Raw genomic sequence first — 17,803 nt, 5'->3', positions numbered from 1 at the left:
CAAAGTATTGTTAGATAAAATAACCAAGCACATAGAAGAATAAGCCTTATCTTGTTTCACCAACCTATTAGAGTTTTTTGAGTGTCAACAACCATGTGTGCTTTCACACTGCACTTTATTCCGTTATTCTGACGATTAATTTCCTGTTAATTTGTGCATAAAATTTGAGCTTTCACACGACATAATGGGTAGCTCCAGAATTCTGGTGGAATGTAGTGCAAGTATAGCGCTAAATTCTGCAATAAATGATACCTGAAATAATCTGATAGCAAGGCCGGGGACACGGAAGATCACCGGAGTTTTGCGCTAGCTGCCGCTGCTCACATAACAGGCATCCCAGCATGCAGTGCATTCCCACCCTTACAAACAGCCATCCCAGCATGCAGTGTGTTCCGCCCTTACCACCGCCTCTGCTGCTGCGCTACTGCGCCTCTCAGCTGATCGCAGCATGCAGCCTTCACTCAGCCTGTGCTGCTGCTGCTTGTGCTCAACCAGAGCCTCTGCTACTGCGCTGCCGCACCTCTCAGCTGATCGCGATAGCGCCTCTTTCAACCCCCCCACGCACACCAGAAGAACAGGCCTCAAACCAAAGGTAGGTGAAGACCTGCTCATCCGGTGTCATGTGAGGCTGAATGAAAGGGGGAGGGAGAAAAACTGCTCTGTGTGTGAAAGACTGTTGTGCAAAATGCCGGTATAACAGGTGCTGCAGTGTGAAAGGGATTTTTGAAATCCGAAACGAAGCACTACCTTTTTAATCCGTTAAACTAGCGCTATTAGCCCCATGTGTGAAAGCAGCCCATATAGGTAGAGGCAATCTGGCTGACATAGTGTACTTGGACTTTCAAAAAGCTTTCAACAAGGTACCTCACCAAAGACTCCTGAATAAACTTAGCAGTCATGGAATAAAAGGAGAGGTCATCTTGTGGATCATGAACTTGTGTAAGCAGCAGGAAGCAGAGAGTAGGAATATATAGACAGTTCTCCCAATGGAGGGATGTAGAAAGTGGAGTCCCCCCAAGGATCAGTATTGGGACCTGTGCTTTCTAACTTGTTCATAAATGATTTAGAGTTAGGGTTGAATAGCAAGGTGGCCAAGTTTGCTGACAATACTAAATTGTCCAGAGTCGTTAAAACAAAAAGATTGTGAAAAGCTCCAAAACGACTCCTCCAAACTGAGTGACTGGGTGGCAAAATGGCAAATGCAATTTAATGTAAGCAAGTGCAGTTATTCATGTTGGGACAAAAAATAATTTCACATATGTGCTCAAGGGGCCTGAACTGGCAGTGAGTGACCAGGAATAAGGCCTTGGGATCGTAGTGGATAGCTCGATGAAGATGTTGACCCAGTGTACGGCAGCTGTGAAAAAGACAAATCCCATGCTAGGGATCATTAGGAAAGGTACTGAAAATAAAACTACTGATATCATACTGCTGTTATATAAATCTATGGTGTGTGACTGCATTTGGAATACTGCATACAGTTTTCATCCCCTCGCAGAGTTGGAAAGGTTAAAAAAAAGAGCAAATGAGATAATGGGATGGAGCAACTCCCCTATGAGGAAAGGTTGCAACATTTGAGGCTTTTTAGACTAGAGAAAAGGCAACTAAGAGGTGACATGATAGAAGCTTACAGAATTATGCATGGCATGGAGAGAGTGGAGAGAGAGTTTCCCCCCCTCTCATAACACTAAAACTCGTGGACAATGAATGAAATTGAATGTTGGAAGATTCAGGAAAGATAAAAGAAAGTCCTTGTTCACACAGCACACAGTTAACCTATGGAACTCAGTCCCAGAGGAGGCACTGATGGCCACCAATTTGGATGGCTATAAAAGATTAGACAGATTCATGGAGGATAACAGTATCAAGGGCGATTAGCCATGATGGCCATGCTCTACCTCTTCAGTTGGAGCCAGTATGCTTCTGAATACCAGTTGCTGGAAACCTAGGGGGAAGGGAGTGTGTTCTTGTGCTCAAATCGTGCTTCCAGGTTTCCCATGGGCATCTGGCTGGCCACTGTGAGATCAGGATGCCACTGGCCTGATCCGGCAGGCTCTTCTGATGTCATGACTGGTGTTTATCATCAAGATATTCCAGTTATGGGGGGGGGAGGCAAATAAATTTACTTTTACAGTTTTCTTGTGAATTAAAAGTTGTAACTTCCAGCTGCCTTAATTTGATGTATAATGTGCACCAAATAATATTATCCAAAAGGATCAGGCAACTCCAAATGTATTTGGCTACTCCAAATTATGGATAAGTCAAAGTGCTATTTATGTACTTCTCTGCCTCAAGGCTGCTTGGAGAACATAAAATAAACAGTATCAAATTTAATGAAATTCCCACAAGATTCCTAAACTAACCAAAATGTATATTCCTTCCATTAACATTATTTCTTGGACTGGAACTTCCTTTTGAAATTCTTCACAGGGAAATGAGACAGCAGGAGACATGCATCAAGCTCCGAGAAAGTCGTGGGTGTCAGATGGCAATGAGGAATCATATATAAGGCCTGAAGAGGGGAATTTGTGTGAAGACAGGGAGAAATGTGGGATAAAGAATTAATGTGCAGTGTCTCTGTGCCCCACCACATGCTAACCAAGCCACAACTGTATCATGAATCATTTCCTTCATTTTCTTATGGAACTCAAAAAACGTATACATATCAAAATGATGTGGCTGTACTGCAAATACTGATATTGGCTTATCTGTTTCCTTGACTTCCCCTGAATTCTTGGAATAACACTAGAAACAGTACTTTAAAAAGTGGAGGAGTGGAGGAGATAAGAGCCATCAGAGTACTACATTCCAGTGAATACATCTCACACAGCTCTTAGAAACGTGTTTCAGCAGCATTTTTGTTTGGAAAGAAAATTACAGGTGGGAAGCTGGATATCCATATAAATGGACTAAGAATTAATAACCTCTTGTATTTATATGAGCCAGTGTGGTGTAGTTGTTAAGGTGTTGGACTATAATCTGGGAGACCAGGGTTTCAATCCCCACACAGCCATGAAGCTCACTGGGTGACCTTGGGCCAGTCACTGCCTCTTAGCCTCAGAGGAAGGCAATGGTAAACCTCCTCTGAATACCGCTTACCATGAAAACAGCCTGTTCATAGGGTCTCCGTAAGTCAGAATCGACTTGAAGGCAGTCCATTTCATTTCCATTTTGTATTTAAATAAGGCACTGATACATATCATGAATTGGTGTTCTAAACAATGCTGTCTGAAAGCAGCATTACAGCATTACTTCAGGTAAAGTAAAGCCAAAATATCCCCTTCCCCAAAAGTTACTAGAAAGCTTTACTTAGGGTGATGAATACAACCAAACAAGAGTGGAGCCCATTTTAAAGCCTACTCTGTGGCAGTGAAAATGAAAGGCCCTTGGTGTCTTGCTTGCCTTATTGTGAAGGACACATTTGATTTAGTCTGATGCCTGAGGATGTGGACAGACTGCTTGAATGTTTTGAGGCCAGCCACTTGCCCTTTGACCCTTGCTCTTCCTGGCTGATTAAGGGAGACAGAGAGGGACTGTCTGGTTCACTTTGGAGACTGTGAATGCTTCTTTATAGGAGGTACGATGCCAGTTATATCAAAGAACGTGGCTGCAAACTCACTGTTGAATTAAACTGTCTCTGGACCCCACCATCCCAGATTATTCCTGGTCTGTCTCAAATTTGACATTCTTGGGGCAAGGAGGGCCAGCAGCACAACCCACAGAGGTACTGATGCTGCCTCCAGATCCTGACAATGAACTCAAGTACAGCAACCAGGGACCTTCTGAATCTGAGAGCCATGATCCAGGACCCCAAGTGATTATAGGCTCCTAGTTGGTCTCTAGCAAGAAGGAAGCATCACTGTTCCCAAGAGACTTGCATACCACCAAGCCAGCTCACCACTATATGCAGCACGCTCAGCAAGAGACAGAGAGGAAATGACATGTCAGGATTCAAGTCAGAGGGTTGCCCATTAAAGGATCCCATTTTCCAGAAAAGGAGCACAGTCTGGAAAGGCTAGTCAGGCAGAAGGGTTATACAAGGGCTCAGTTAATATCCAGCACTGGTTGCAACAAGTCACCTTTGGTCTCAGGCTTATCCACAATTCTGAAGAAACAGTCTATGACCCCTTCTTGCTTTCAGGTTCTGCTTCTTGACTTTCAGGTGGATACATACCCTCTACCTATGAGTCCCCTGCTCTAGGTAACTGCTCCAGATCACTGCCTCACCTATGTCCTCTAGATTTATTCATGAGCACATTCTCAGCAAGGCAGGACAGCAGTGCCAGGAAATGGAATTCCCTTCTCCTTAAGGAGCACAAAGGCCCTTCTTTAGTAGGTTTTTGACAAATTGTACATATGCTTTTATAACATCAAACCTTTGGTTTGGTTTGAGTTCATGTTTCCCTACCAATAGCAGCTGGAAGGTAGGGCAGACACTCTCCCAAACAGCCACCACTACAGCTTACTTAGATGCGGGTAGGGTAGGGTGGCAGTGAATTTGGGGTTGTGTGGATGCACCAGCAGGAGCACGATTGGCTCCACTGATACATCTGCTTGGCTTCAACAGTGCCCTGCCCCAGCCTTGTCCAGGTAAACTGCAGCAATGCCTGAGAGTTGGAGAGCAACTGTGCCCCACCAAACCAGCCACTACTGTTCTCTATTGCTATGAGTATTTTCTAGCTTCAAATAGTTATTGTTATATTGTTTTGTTATTGTTATATTTTGCTTTCACAACAGCTGTATGTTGTTTCAAGGCCAAACAGTGGGATTAAAAGTGTCTTAAGAAATTAATGTTACGGCCATACTACCCTGAACTCGCCCAATCTCTTCTGATCTCAGAAGCTAAGCAGGGTCAGGCCTGGTTAGTACTTGGATGGGAGACCGCCTGGGAATATCAGGTGCTGTAGGCTATGAACACATCCAAAAGACTCATAGGGTTGCCATAAGTCATAAGAGACTTGAAGGCATTTAACAACAAAAATTAATGAAACATAAAGCCTGGTTCACTAGGCTCAGGAAGTACACCTTCTCCCAGAGGCCACGTCTCACTTTGCATAACTATTCAAATAAGAGGAACACAATACTACTGTACAATTTGTTTTTAAAATAGCCCTGTCCAGGAGGTTACTATCTAATCACTGAAGAAAAATATTTAAAGGAAATGATAGTGCTGCCACTGTTACTGTAACTACGGTATATTACGTAGGTGCTCTTATTTAATAAGAACAACAAAAGCAGAAAGGGAAAATAGTATATAATGTCAAAAGTACCCATAGGGTTTCAAATATCTCTGGTAAAAACACAGCTAAGTGGCTCAAGCCAGTCAATGGTACTAACAGCGAAGAACATAATCTAAGAGTAAATACTTGACAGGTAGTAAAAATAGATCCGCCTCAAGCTGTCAGTTATAATTGAAAACTTGGAGCAACAACAAAAAAAACCTTTTACAAATCAATGTACAATTTTTCCAGCCCTAAAACATACAAATGCCAAACATTATCTTAATTCTGATTGTTGTAGGAGCAAGAGGGATATTTCAAATGACAAAACATCTAGATCAGTTTTGGGTAATCAACATTTCTCAAACTCTGATGCAACGATTTATAAGCAGTTCCACCTGCTAATTCCTAAGAGGCAGTTACTACAGGCAAGATTTGGAGATCCTGTGAGAAGAATTCCAGTCACAGAATGCTTCCATTCATGGAAGGGAAGATGGCAATTTTCACTAATTTCTCCTCCCCCTGTGCTTCTCATAAAAGAAAACTGTGGTGAAGTTGAAGGACCCTCAAAAACTATGTGGGAGATGGGATGGGAGCCTACATGAGGAATCCTTTCCCCCTTCCATGAGGAAGCACCTCCAGTGGGTCTTAGCCCTTTCTGTAAGTGAAAGGAAGTGTTCCATAAATGGAAAGGCTCTTTATTATTACGCACCCATATAAAGAAAGGCCCAGTGTCCTAATTCCTTTACACAGATTGTTTTTATTGTTTTTTTCTTCAATATCAAAACAGCTAAATAAACAATAAAACTTAACAACATGCCAAGGAAGGCAATGTCACATATCATACTCCATTAATAAACATAAGAAAGATAAAGAGAATAAAATAAAGGTATAATGAAGACACAAGAGATGAACATATTGTCAGGAGGTCCAAATGTCCATTGATACTGCTGGGAATCGATGTTGTAGATTGCTATTGTTGATATAGGAAATAAAGGTCCAAACTGTAAAAGGCCTGTGGTCGTTCTTTACAGTGTATAATTCTTAAATTATGCATAATTCTTTCAGATATAGCAATGATTTTTTATACCATAATGAAACTTTCAAATCTTCCACGGTTTTTCATTTTTGTGCAATTGAAAGCCTAGAGGCAGTTAGAAAAAGAATAATATTCAAAAGTTCCTTGTAAAAGCCTAACATGATCTAAGTAAGATCATAAGAACATAAGAAGAGACTCCTGGATCAGGCCAGTGGCCCATCTAGTCCAGCATCCTGTTCTCACAGTGGTCAACCAGACGCCCATGGGAAGCCCGCAAGCAGGACCTAAGTGCATCAGCACTCTCCCCTCCTGTGGCCTCCAGCAACTGGCTTTCAAACAGCCTCTGACTATGGTGGCAGAGCACAGCTGTCATGGCTAGTAGCCACTGATAGCCTTATGCTCCATTAATTTGTCTAATCTTTTAAAGCCATCGAAGCTGGTGGCCATCACTGCCTCTTGTGGGAGCAAATTCTACAGTTTAATTATGCACTGCATGAAAAAGGACTTTCTTTTGTCTGTCCTGAATCTTCCATGAGTTCTAGTGTTATGAGAGAGGTAGAAAAACCTTTCTCTATCTACTTTTTCTATGCATTGCATGATTTTATGCACTTCTACCATGTTGCCTCTTCTCTAAACTAAACTCTCTTTTTCTCTAAACTAAACAGCCCCAAATGTCGGTCCATCCCCTTGAACATTCTGGTTGTCCTTTCTGAACCTTTTCCAACTCTACAATATTCTTTTTGAGGTGAGACAACCAGAACTGTACACCAAATGCAGCTGCACCATAGATTTATACAATGGAATTATGATATTGGCAGTTTTATTTTCAATTTGGCTTTTTCACAGCTGCCACGCACTGGGTTAACATCTTCATTGAGTTATCCACTACAACCCCAAAGTTTTGTTCTTGATCAATCACCACCAGTTCAGACTCCTGAGAGCATATGTGAAATTAATTTTTTTGCTCCAATATGCATAACATTACACTTGTTTACATTGAATTGCATTTGCCATTCTACACCCATTCACTCAGTTTGCAGAGGTCCTTTTGGAGATCTTCATAATCCCTTTTTGTTTTAACAACACTGAACAAATTAATATAATCAGCAAACTTGGCCACCTCACTGCTTACCTCTAACTCTAGATCTTTTATGAACAAGTTAAAAAGCATAGGTCCCAATACCGATCCTTGGGGGACTCCACTTTCTACAGCCCTCTGTTGGGAGAACTGTCCATTAATTCCTACTCTCTGCTTCCTGCTGCTTAACCAATTCCTGATCCACAAGAGGACCTCTCATCTTACTCCATGACTGCTATGCTTACTCAGGAGTCTTTGGTGAGGTACCTTGTCAAAAGCTTTTTGAACATCTAAGTACACTCTGTCCATTGTATCACCTCTATTTATATGCTTGTTGATGTTCTCAAAGGATTCTAATAGGTTAATGAGACAGGACTTTCCCTTACAGAAGCCCTGGTGGCTCTGCTTCAGCAAGGGTTGTTGCTTCATTAATTTGTTTTTAATACTACTTTCTACCAGATTTCCTGGGACAGACAGACATTAAGCTAACTTGCCTATAATTTCTGGGATCCCTCCTGGATCTCTTTTTAAAGATTGGCGTTACATTGGCCACTTTCCAGTCCTCAGGCATGGAGGTAAATCTGAGGGACAAGTTACATATTTTCATCAATTTCAAATTTCAGTTCTTTGAGAACTCTTGAGTGGATGCCATCCAGACCTGGTGATTTGTCAGTTTTTATTTTGTCTATTAAGCCTAGAATTTCATATCACAACTATTTGCCTTAGTTTCTCAGACTCCCTTCCTGTTAATTCAGGTTCAGGGATCTGCCCTGTATCCTCCACTGTGAAGACAGGTGAACAGAATTCACTGAGCAATCTCCTTATCCTGCTTTAGCACACCTTCAACTCCTTTATCATCCAAGGGTCTCATTGCCCATAGACAGTCTCCTGCTTTGAATGTATTTAAAGAATTTCTGATGGTTTTAATGTTCTTTGTAATGTGCTCCTCAATTTTTTTTAGCATCCTTTATTGTTTTGCATTTCTTTTGTCAGAGTTTGTGTTCCTTTTTATTTTCCTCATTTGGACAAGACTTCCATTTTTTGAAAGAAGTCTTTTTGCCTCTAATATCTTTGACTCTCCTACCTAACTATGCTGGCATCCTCTTCACCCTGGTGGTACCTTGCCTGATCTGCAGTATGCACTCCAGTTGAGCTTCTATTATTGCATTTTTAAACAACTCCCAAGCATTTTGGAATGATTTAACCTTCTGGTCTTTGCCTTTCAACTTTCTTTTTACCAATCCTCTCATTTTTGGGAAGTTTCCTCTTATGAAGTCAAATGTGACTGTGTTGGATTTTATTGGCAGTTGACCATTTACATGCATGTTTAATAGCACTATGGTCACTGTTTCCAATCAGTTCAACAACACTTACATGTCAAACCAGATCCTGGGTGCCACTTAATATTATATCCAGGGTCAACATCCTTCTGGTCAGTTCCATGACCAACTGTTCTAGGGCACAGTCATTTAGGGTATTAGAAATTTTGCTTCTTTGTCATGACTGGAACACATATGTAGCCAGTCTATGTCACAGTAGCTGAAGTCACCCATTTACTTGAAGGTAAAGACTAATTCACAGATGTATGCCATCTGATGACAGCTGTACATGTGAATAGATTTAAGTGAAAACACTTGTGCTTGAAGTGGCGTGGAATTTTAGATCTGTGATGGGCCATTCCTACATAAATCACTCAATTTGGAGTCAAATGATGGACATAGATGTGAACAAGGTATTAGGCTCACAGATTTCCAGGCAAATCCCCTTCAAGGGCATATCAAGAACATGTTTAGGAAGAAGACCACTGGGAAGCCAGGGCAAAGGTATCTCCATAGTCACCAATGCTATTTCTATTCTTGCTCCTCTGGTGACTGTACTTTCACCCTAGATGTACAAACAAGGTTAAAGTAAAGCTACAGGGAGAATAATCAACAGACAACTATCATTTCCATTTTGGAAGCTGGTATCATCCAGCTAAGTGATAAGATGCATTAACACACAACACATTTAGATGTTCATTCATTTATTTATTTATTTTACTGAAAACATTTCTAAACTGGCCTTCATCAAAAATTCCAGGGTGGTTGAAAGCATGATAAATACATTGCCAATAAAACAATACATTAAACTACCATAAAATGTTGCAACATGTCCAGTAAGCCAGATAATTATTATGAAAGATTGGTACTACTAGCCAGCATGCCTAGGTAAACAAATAAGCCTTTAAGTTGTGTCAAAGACTTAGGGATGGCGCTTGCTGCATTTCAGAGGGAAGGTGGTTCCATAAACTGGGCACCTCAGAGAAGGCCCTCTCCTTGGTTGCCACAAGATGAATTTCAGCTGTGGCTGTGGCACAACCAGGAGGGCCTCATCTAATGATCTCAACAGGGAGGTCTAGATGGGAGAAGCAGTTTCTTCTGTAAATAGATTGCAAAATATATGGCAAATTGTTTGTCAGTAACCACCCATAAACAGAAAATCATTCTGATTATAACTGTTTTACTAAAATTAAACACATTTTTCAGTTCTCACTGCAAAGATAATTAAAGGGTTTTGAGAGAGAAATCCCCTCAAGATATTTTCTTTGCTACAAGAGTCTTGAAACTACATGTAGAACATTACCGAATGGAGCTTTCACATAATGGTTTCACAGTTGAGTTCTGAAACCCTATTCAAATTAAATGTAAACAGATCTTTCAGTGATTTGCATTTGTTTCAAGGGAAAAATATTATCTACAAAAGGAAATACTTCCTGGAGTGATGTGTCCAGGGGAATATATACTCTTTCACAATGTCTTTTATCCAGCCCAGGTCTAGGGTCTTAACTGCCAGAGATGAGTCACTATATGCACTACATGTGCCACTCCAGTAAAAAAAAAAAAAGTATATTTTGGAAATTTCGCTCCAATTAAATTGAATTCCCGCTCGGGCATGGCATGTCCCAGGCATTGATAACAGCATTGCTGATGCTCTGTTACAGAACCAGATGGAGAGATTTTGCCAGCTGGCACCATTTGCCAGGGCTCAGCAGGATGTCATCCCACCCTCACTTTGGGAGATCAGAGAGCAGAGTTGGAGAGGGCAATAGGTCTATAACTTGCCCCCAGCATGCTTGCCAGTTATAACAGAGCAGGTAGGGAGCTGCATGACTTTAGAGCCATAAGGGGCTATTCACAGTCGTAGCCCATTCCAGTTGATCACTTACTGAAATTCTTCGTGGAAGGCAGACAACAAGGCCTTTCAGTCAGAACCCTAAGGGGTAAGTTAGTGGGTCTTTCCTTTCTTGCCAAAGCCCTGGGTGTTATAGATTCTTTGGAGGATTTTCAAGTGCGGCGTATGCTGGATGCTGGGCCAAGGAGCACCCCCCTTCCCCTGATACTAGACAGCCTTTTTCGCCGCAACTGCTCCTGGGCAACGGAAATGTTAGGGCAATGGAAGACCTTATGTTCTTCCCCCTTTGAGGCATGTTTGTTTCATGCCACTGTCCTTACATTGTTTTTCAGGGCATTCAGGATAGGAGAGGTGGTTGCCAGGTCAAAGACATATGGCTCCTTTCGTGCCTTGTTAAGTTTGGATGTTAGTCGTGTAGAAGGGCAGGCTAACATTAGGCTGCGGTGGTCTAAGACCGACCAGCGGCATAGGGGCCAGACAGTGGTCTTGTCACCTGCATCACAGGTAGACATCTCCCAGTAAGGGCACTGGAACATTTTATGTGGGTTCAGGGATCGGAGCCTGGTTATCTGTTCATACATGAAGGGAGTTCCCCTCTGTCAAAGTTTTAATTTTGGGCCCTAACAAAGTCTGCCCTTCGGGGCCTAGGGGTCATCACTGCTACATTTGGTACCCATTCCTTTAAGATTGGGGCGGCTTCCACAGCAGCTTGCATCAGCCTTCCTCGGGACCAGCTACAGGTTATTTGTAGATGGCATTCTAAGGCTTACAAGTTGTATGTTTGATCATGGGGTAAGCCATGGGATCTGAAAGTTTGAACTGTTTTAATTTGTGTTTTTATGTTGGCAGGTTGCTGGATGGGAGCGGAGAGAGTGCGCATCCTACTCTGCACCCATAGCATGATCTTCTGGGCTGGTCATAGGGTGGCGAAGTCAAGTGTTGGATCACAGCTTGGGCTTGAGCAAGTGGGCCATGGTGCAATGGCTTGGCCGCCGAGGGATGTGCTGGAATGGGCTCCTACCCCTGTTGTTCCAGCAAAGTTTGGTATAGACAGTTCCGCATGTTCTGGTCATTCACCTGGGTGAGAACGACCTGGATTTGTTGAAGGGCAAGACCCTTATGTTACAGGCATGCCACGACTTTGGGGTAGTCAAGCGGAGTTGGCCACAAGTTATGTTGGTGTGGTTTGACATCCTACCACATAGGGTGTGGCGCTATTGTGGGAACCCAAGGGGTATCGATAGGGAGTGCAAAAAGGTCAACCGACAGATTGGGTTGGCTCTCCTTGGCCAAGGGGATTTTGTTATACAGCATCCAGACATACGTCATGATAGGGTTGAACGTTATAGGCTGGATGGTGTTCACCTGTCAGATGCATGTAACAACATTTTTTTGGCAGACCTGCAGAGGTTCCTGCAAGGTTTGGTCCTCGGCAATGGGGTAAAGGGTGTCTAAATAGAGATTTGACACCCTTTTGTGGAAGGAAGGTGCAGGAAGGGAAGCTGGTAAAGACAGCTAGGTAGCACCGTTAGGCACCTTTGAGGGTGATTGGCAGATCCGGAGGCCTGCCTTTCAGAACTGTATGTATTAGGGGCAGGATATGGACTGCCTTTGGGGCCAAGATACCTCATCCACCCGGAGTTCTATGGCCCCGGGGGGTGGTGATGAAGGAAGGCCCCCCTAACCCTCAGGGTGGGGTGGGGATAGGGGTAAGCAGAATGGCTTGCCCTTGCCCTGGCAAGGGTGGTCGCCCAATAGCTGTAATTAGATAATTCAATTATAACCTAGCTCCCACACCTATGTTTTACCTCTGCAGGTTATTTTAAGGGTTAAGTTTACAGTTTAACAAAGTGGCCCTTAGTTCAACCCGGTATTTGTGTCTATTTGTTTATTTCAACCTCGGCCACAATACACTTGCAAATCCAGCCTCCATGTGGCAACACATTTTTTCTCTCCACTGAGACTCAGAGATCCAAACGCATTTATCCAGACAGGCTCACAAAAAGGCTTAAATAATCAGAAAGTTATGAGATTAAGACCTGCTGGCTTGCAACATCATGTGAAATATGTCAATTATACAGCACACAGGGACTGCTAGAGACAGAACAATCTATAGTTTCTCATAATGGAACAACAGCTTTTCTGCTACACCTGCTTTCGCAGGGGATGTCTACTGTTCCTGAGAAAACATTAAATTCTTGGGCTAGTTCTCTCTTTGGTAGTAAACTGTGTCTAGGTTCTACCACTTCAGATTACAGGCAGAGAATCAAACGATGGAATGTTCCATCATACCAGTTTTAATAAATAAATAAATCTGCACACACGTCAAGGAGATCAGATTAGAACATGCCAGTTTATTATGTCCATGGACATTTATCTGGTATGGTGTAGCATTTCAACATGTGAGCCCCTGCCTGTAGTCTGAAATAAGGATGGATGAACCCGTCTATTTCTGGTCTATGTCAAGAGAGATTGGGGAGGGGTGGTGGTTTTTTGTTTCCTCTGAAAAGGCTGATATATGGCAACTATTCAAGCACTTTTCTTTAAGAATTGAAAACAGCTATCATTCCCCTGAGTGACTAAATAAAGTTGGATTACCCTCTTAGCAAATACAAAAGACCCGACAGTTTGGGTGCAGAATTATTACATGGACCCTTTTAATATTAGGGAATATTAACATCTTGCAGTAAGTTTTGCTTCTGTCAAAAGCTACTGGAAGTGAATAGTCCCATCAGAGCCCAACTCAGACATGTAAAAAGCAATATGGCTGCTGCTTGAAAACACAACCACATGGAGGCAGCTAAACATGACTGATTGAATAAAATGGTTCTCCTACATACTGGCTGAATGAAATCCCCACACACACATTGCAGTTCAATCATGCCTAAGCAAAATTTTAAAAAGAAAGGGACTATACAAGTGTGGATGAAATCACCCTGTGCGTGAAGCCACTATGCACAAACTGCTTGCCATAAGGAACTAACAGACACAGCTGTGTTTCAAGCAGCCGCCACCCTGCTCTTTGAATAAGGTCTAAATCTCTGTGTATTGGGTGATTATGAGGAACATATTCAGTTCCAAAAATGCCTAGAAGTAGACTGCAACACCCCTTACTTACAATAGCAAAAATGATAGTTTTAGGGGGGCTAGCATTGTAAGGACTAAGAGTAAATACTGCAGTTACACATAACAGAATTTTAAATATGTAGTTTTTTTAGATGTAGAAAGTTGTTGACCTGTGGAACAAAAGGTAACTAGACAGCTGAAGGCAAAAGAGGGTAATTTTAGCCTTAGCAACTGCAGATGTAAAGTAAAATTATGCAACTGAATACAAATATAATTGCCAACAAAGTAAATATTTTTATTTCTGCTCAGCAGGCCACTCAGGAAGTAGCAATTTGCTACTCACACAGACTTAGGAATGTACCACCAATCATGACTTTTCACTCCAAACTAACTTTCCTACTGAAAAGGTATCTATGGAAAATAAACCAATCGATGGATACATAACTCCTCCTAAATTACTGTGCAACTTTCCTGAAAACAACCAGGACAGCATACACCAACCTGCTGCCCTCCACATGTTTCAGTATACAATTCCCATCATCTCTGACCATTTGCCATGCTGGCTGGAGCTGATGGGAGCCAGAGTCCAAAACATCTAGAGGGCACCAGGCTGGGGAAGGCTGGTGTACATTAATCACCAAAGTGTGTTCAGAGATTGGGAAGAGGAGAGGTAAGAAAACACAACTTTTTCACACTTAGCTACTTCAACAACACCATTTTAATCTGCTCTTTTCTGCATAAAACATTAGTCAATGGCTAAATTGCTAAACTTCCCCTGTAGTTCTAACATCTTTTATAAATCTTTAAGCAGTGCCTTGTTCTCCAGACTCCCTTTTATTTTGAGGCTTGGAACACAGAATCATATAACAGTAGAGTTGGAAGGGGCCTATAAGGTCATCAAGTCCAACCCTCTGCTCAGTGCAGGAATCCATGTTAAAGCATACCTGACAGGTGGCTGTCCTGCTAACTCTTGAATGCCTCCAGTGTTTGAGAGCCCACTACCTCCCTAGATAATTGGTTTCATTGTCGTACTGCTCTAACAGTTAGGAAGTTTTTCTTGATGTTCAACCAAAATCTGTTTAAAGTGGGATGATACTGCTTTAAATGTATAGTGCAGATGGGGCCTGAGACTCTTAGCTCTCACCTCAGGAACCATACGCGTATTCCAGGGCAGTGTATTCCAGTGCAAGCTTTATACAAAGGCATAGCATAGCAAGGCTTTTAAGTATCAGTTGAGGGCAGAACTGAGTGAAAATGATATTTTAGAAATCCAAAAATACCAGTTTGTACTTATATGGAAGTCTGACCCAGTAGTGTAGTGGCAAATTCAGAAGTGCAGGGTCCCTTCATGATAGTCACAGCCACCACCACCCTTTTTTGTTGCTGGGTTGAGAATGAGATCCTCATTAATGCCTTCTCTCACAACAACATACGTCCCTAGCAGCCAATACGCATGAAAGAGGGGAGAGTTAGCTACTGGAAAGAGTCTTCTTAGTGGCTAACTCACGAACTTTTACTCCAATTAGCTCCAATCAGCAGGAAAGGACAAGGAAGCATGGTAGAAGACTTTTCTCAGTGGCTAACATACTCTTCTTTTGTACTGATTGGTTTATAGGACCCACCCACCCCCCGAGACCCTGGTCGACTACACCTCTGGTCTGACTGTCAAAACACACTGGGTATGGAGGAGATGTTCATAGAATCATAGAATAGTAGAGTTGGAAATGGCCTATAACGCCATCAAGTCCAACCCTCTGCTCAGTGCAGGAATCCATGTTAAAGCATACCTGACAGGTGGCTGTCCTGCTAACTCTTGAATGCCTCCAGTGTTTGAGAGCCCACTACCTCCCTAGATAATTGGTTTCATTGTCGTACTGCTCTAACAGTTAGGAAGTTTTTCTTGATGTTCAACCAAAATCTGGCTTCCTGCAACTTGAGCCCATTATTTTGTGTCCTGCACTCTGGGATGATCATACAGAACACTGCCCAGAAGACGTTTTCTTCAATACTCAATTGCAGCCTCCCATGATAATTAGCTCACCGTAAGCCTGCTTGTAAAGTTCACCTCTTATCAAAGGTAATTAAAGAATATAAGAGCCCTACCAGATGTGAAGCCCACAAGCAGGATATGAAGGCAATCATATTCTCCTGCTTCTCTTTCTGTTTCTATACTGCCACTATTGGCCACTGCAACTCACTATTATTGCTCCGATGTTACAATACATGAAGAGTGCACAGCCAGAGAAAGGAAAGAGATGGCATGCCACAATCTCTATCCAAGGTTCCAAGATACATTATTGTAGATAGTAAAAACCTTGTTGCCCCTACTCTGCCTATTCCTAATCTTGTATTGTTTAGAGTTAGTGGCAGGCTGGTAAGGTAGTTCTTATCTGCCTGCAGTCAATAGTGTTGAAAGGGGAAAGCATCTTCTTCCCCTCTTAAAGCACAAGGTGCACAGTGATCAGCTGCCATTCTTACTGTTTTTGGCAGGCTGCTGAAAGCTTATTTGGGGAGGGTGAAGGGATACTGACCATAAAGCAATGTGGTCAGTTTATCTTAAGTTTTCTTGCTATCTTGAGAAATCACTTTCAATGATAAAGAAAACTAACTCCTAATTGTCCTGTTCTTCCACAAACGTTCAGGATGGAAAAGCAGAATTAGCATACATATAGACATTTTACCAGTGATTTTAGGAGTGAATGTGCTGTGGAAGCAGAGTCACTAAGTTTTTGGGCCCACATACAACCTTCTACACCAGAATGAGCTTAAGGGAACATGTTTACAGCAGAATCTGTATTTGCATAGCACTGATATCTGTGTCAATCTTAAGGCCATCTTCATTTAAAAGTAAAGAAAACTTTAACTGGTTGTTGTTTTTTAAGATGCATAACAAATGTTTAAGATCCTCTGTGGCACAGAGCGGTAAGTGGCGGTAATGCAGCCGAAGCTCTGCTCACGGCCGGAGTTCGATTCCAACGGAAGGAGGAAGTCGAATCTCCGGTAAAAGGGGTCGAGGTCCACTCAGCCTTCCATCCATCCGTGGTCGGTAAAATTAGTACCCGGCATACGCTGGGCGGTAAAGAAAGGCTGGGGATGGAACTGGCAAACCCACCCCATATATACAGTCTGCCTTGAAAATGTTGCAAGACGTCACCCTAAGAGTCGGAAACGACTCGCACTATAAGTGCGGGGACACCTTTACCTTTTTTAACAAATGTTTGATCAGATAAAGATGCAATGCACTCCAAAACAAAGCCAGACAACCCCTCTGAAGCATGGCGAAAAGACAAAGAAGATATCTGCATTTGAATTGGGGCAATTTATTATTTGACCATGGGAAGTGGTGGAGCAGAATTTGCCACAGCAGGGAAAAATGCAACTGTTCCTGCTTTCAAGTACGTCTTCATGCAGCCTTCATCAATAGCAGGAGGTTAATGCTAAGACTCTCTTTGCCCCTCCCCCATCCAAAATGAGTTTGCTGACATGCTGTTACAAATTTGCTATGAAACCAGATGATGTGTCTGTTCAGACTAATTAAAATGAAAGCATCACTATGTAATTAGAGCACTTAAGAACTTGCTGAGACACTTTTCAAAAACAGCTTATGAAAAATAATTATTAGTACTATAAAATGTTCAGCTCTGCATTGTTTTTGAAGGGCTCATTTTCTACCTTGCTGATTGCAAATTTACTTAAAAATGTACTGGCATACCACTCACAAAATATCCTCCATTTTGTTAACTACTATTATTCACTCAAAGTATTTGTGAAATGGCACATAAACATAAGATAATTTAAGCTTGAGAGGGGCATTGAGCAATTTATTAAAAATTTCAGCTTCTCATAACTACACTTAAATAGCTCAATCAATTTTTGATGTTTCATCACCTAAGGCTAGAATCCTATTGGAAGATTCTGTATAGGATTGAGTTCAACATCTTCTTTAGGATTATACTGTAAAGTCTTGAACAAGTTATACATGTTTACTCAGAAACAAGCCCTAGTAAGCTCAATGGAACTTACTTCCAGTTAAGTGTATAGGATTGCAACCTTAGTAAAGTAAGACATGATCCAGCCACAAACATTTCTAAAACCAACTAATTTCAAGAAGAAGATCAGAGCATGTGTTTAACTTGCCCACTGAGGATTTATAAAGTTCTAAGATTATGTCTTTATGATTCTACTGAATAGAGCTGTTTCCTTGACTGTGCACACAAAGTAACAGCACAA

General features: G+C 42.0%; 1 protein-coding gene and 1 pseudogene across 1 annotated transcript in view; one reads left to right on the top strand and one right to left on the bottom strand.

Annotated features, from left to right (window-relative positions):
- CARMIL1 (capping protein regulator and myosin 1 linker 1) overlaps window positions 1-17,803 on the bottom strand; it is a 221,984-nt gene that overhangs the window by 150,488 nt on the left and 53,693 nt on the right. The gene's annotated exons all lie outside the window — the stretch shown is intronic.
- On the top strand, window positions 4,792-4,910 carry LOC133375743 (5S ribosomal RNA; annotated as a pseudogene).

Source organism: Rhineura floridana, chromosome 1 (assembly GCF_030035675.1).
Source record: "Rhineura floridana isolate rRhiFlo1 chromosome 1, rRhiFlo1.hap2, whole genome shotgun sequence".
NCBI lineage: Eukaryota > Metazoa > Chordata > Lepidosauria > Squamata > Rhineuridae > Rhineura > Rhineura floridana.
Note: the sequence above shows the minus strand (reverse complement) of the source record. Positions and strands in the feature narration are given on the sequence as shown.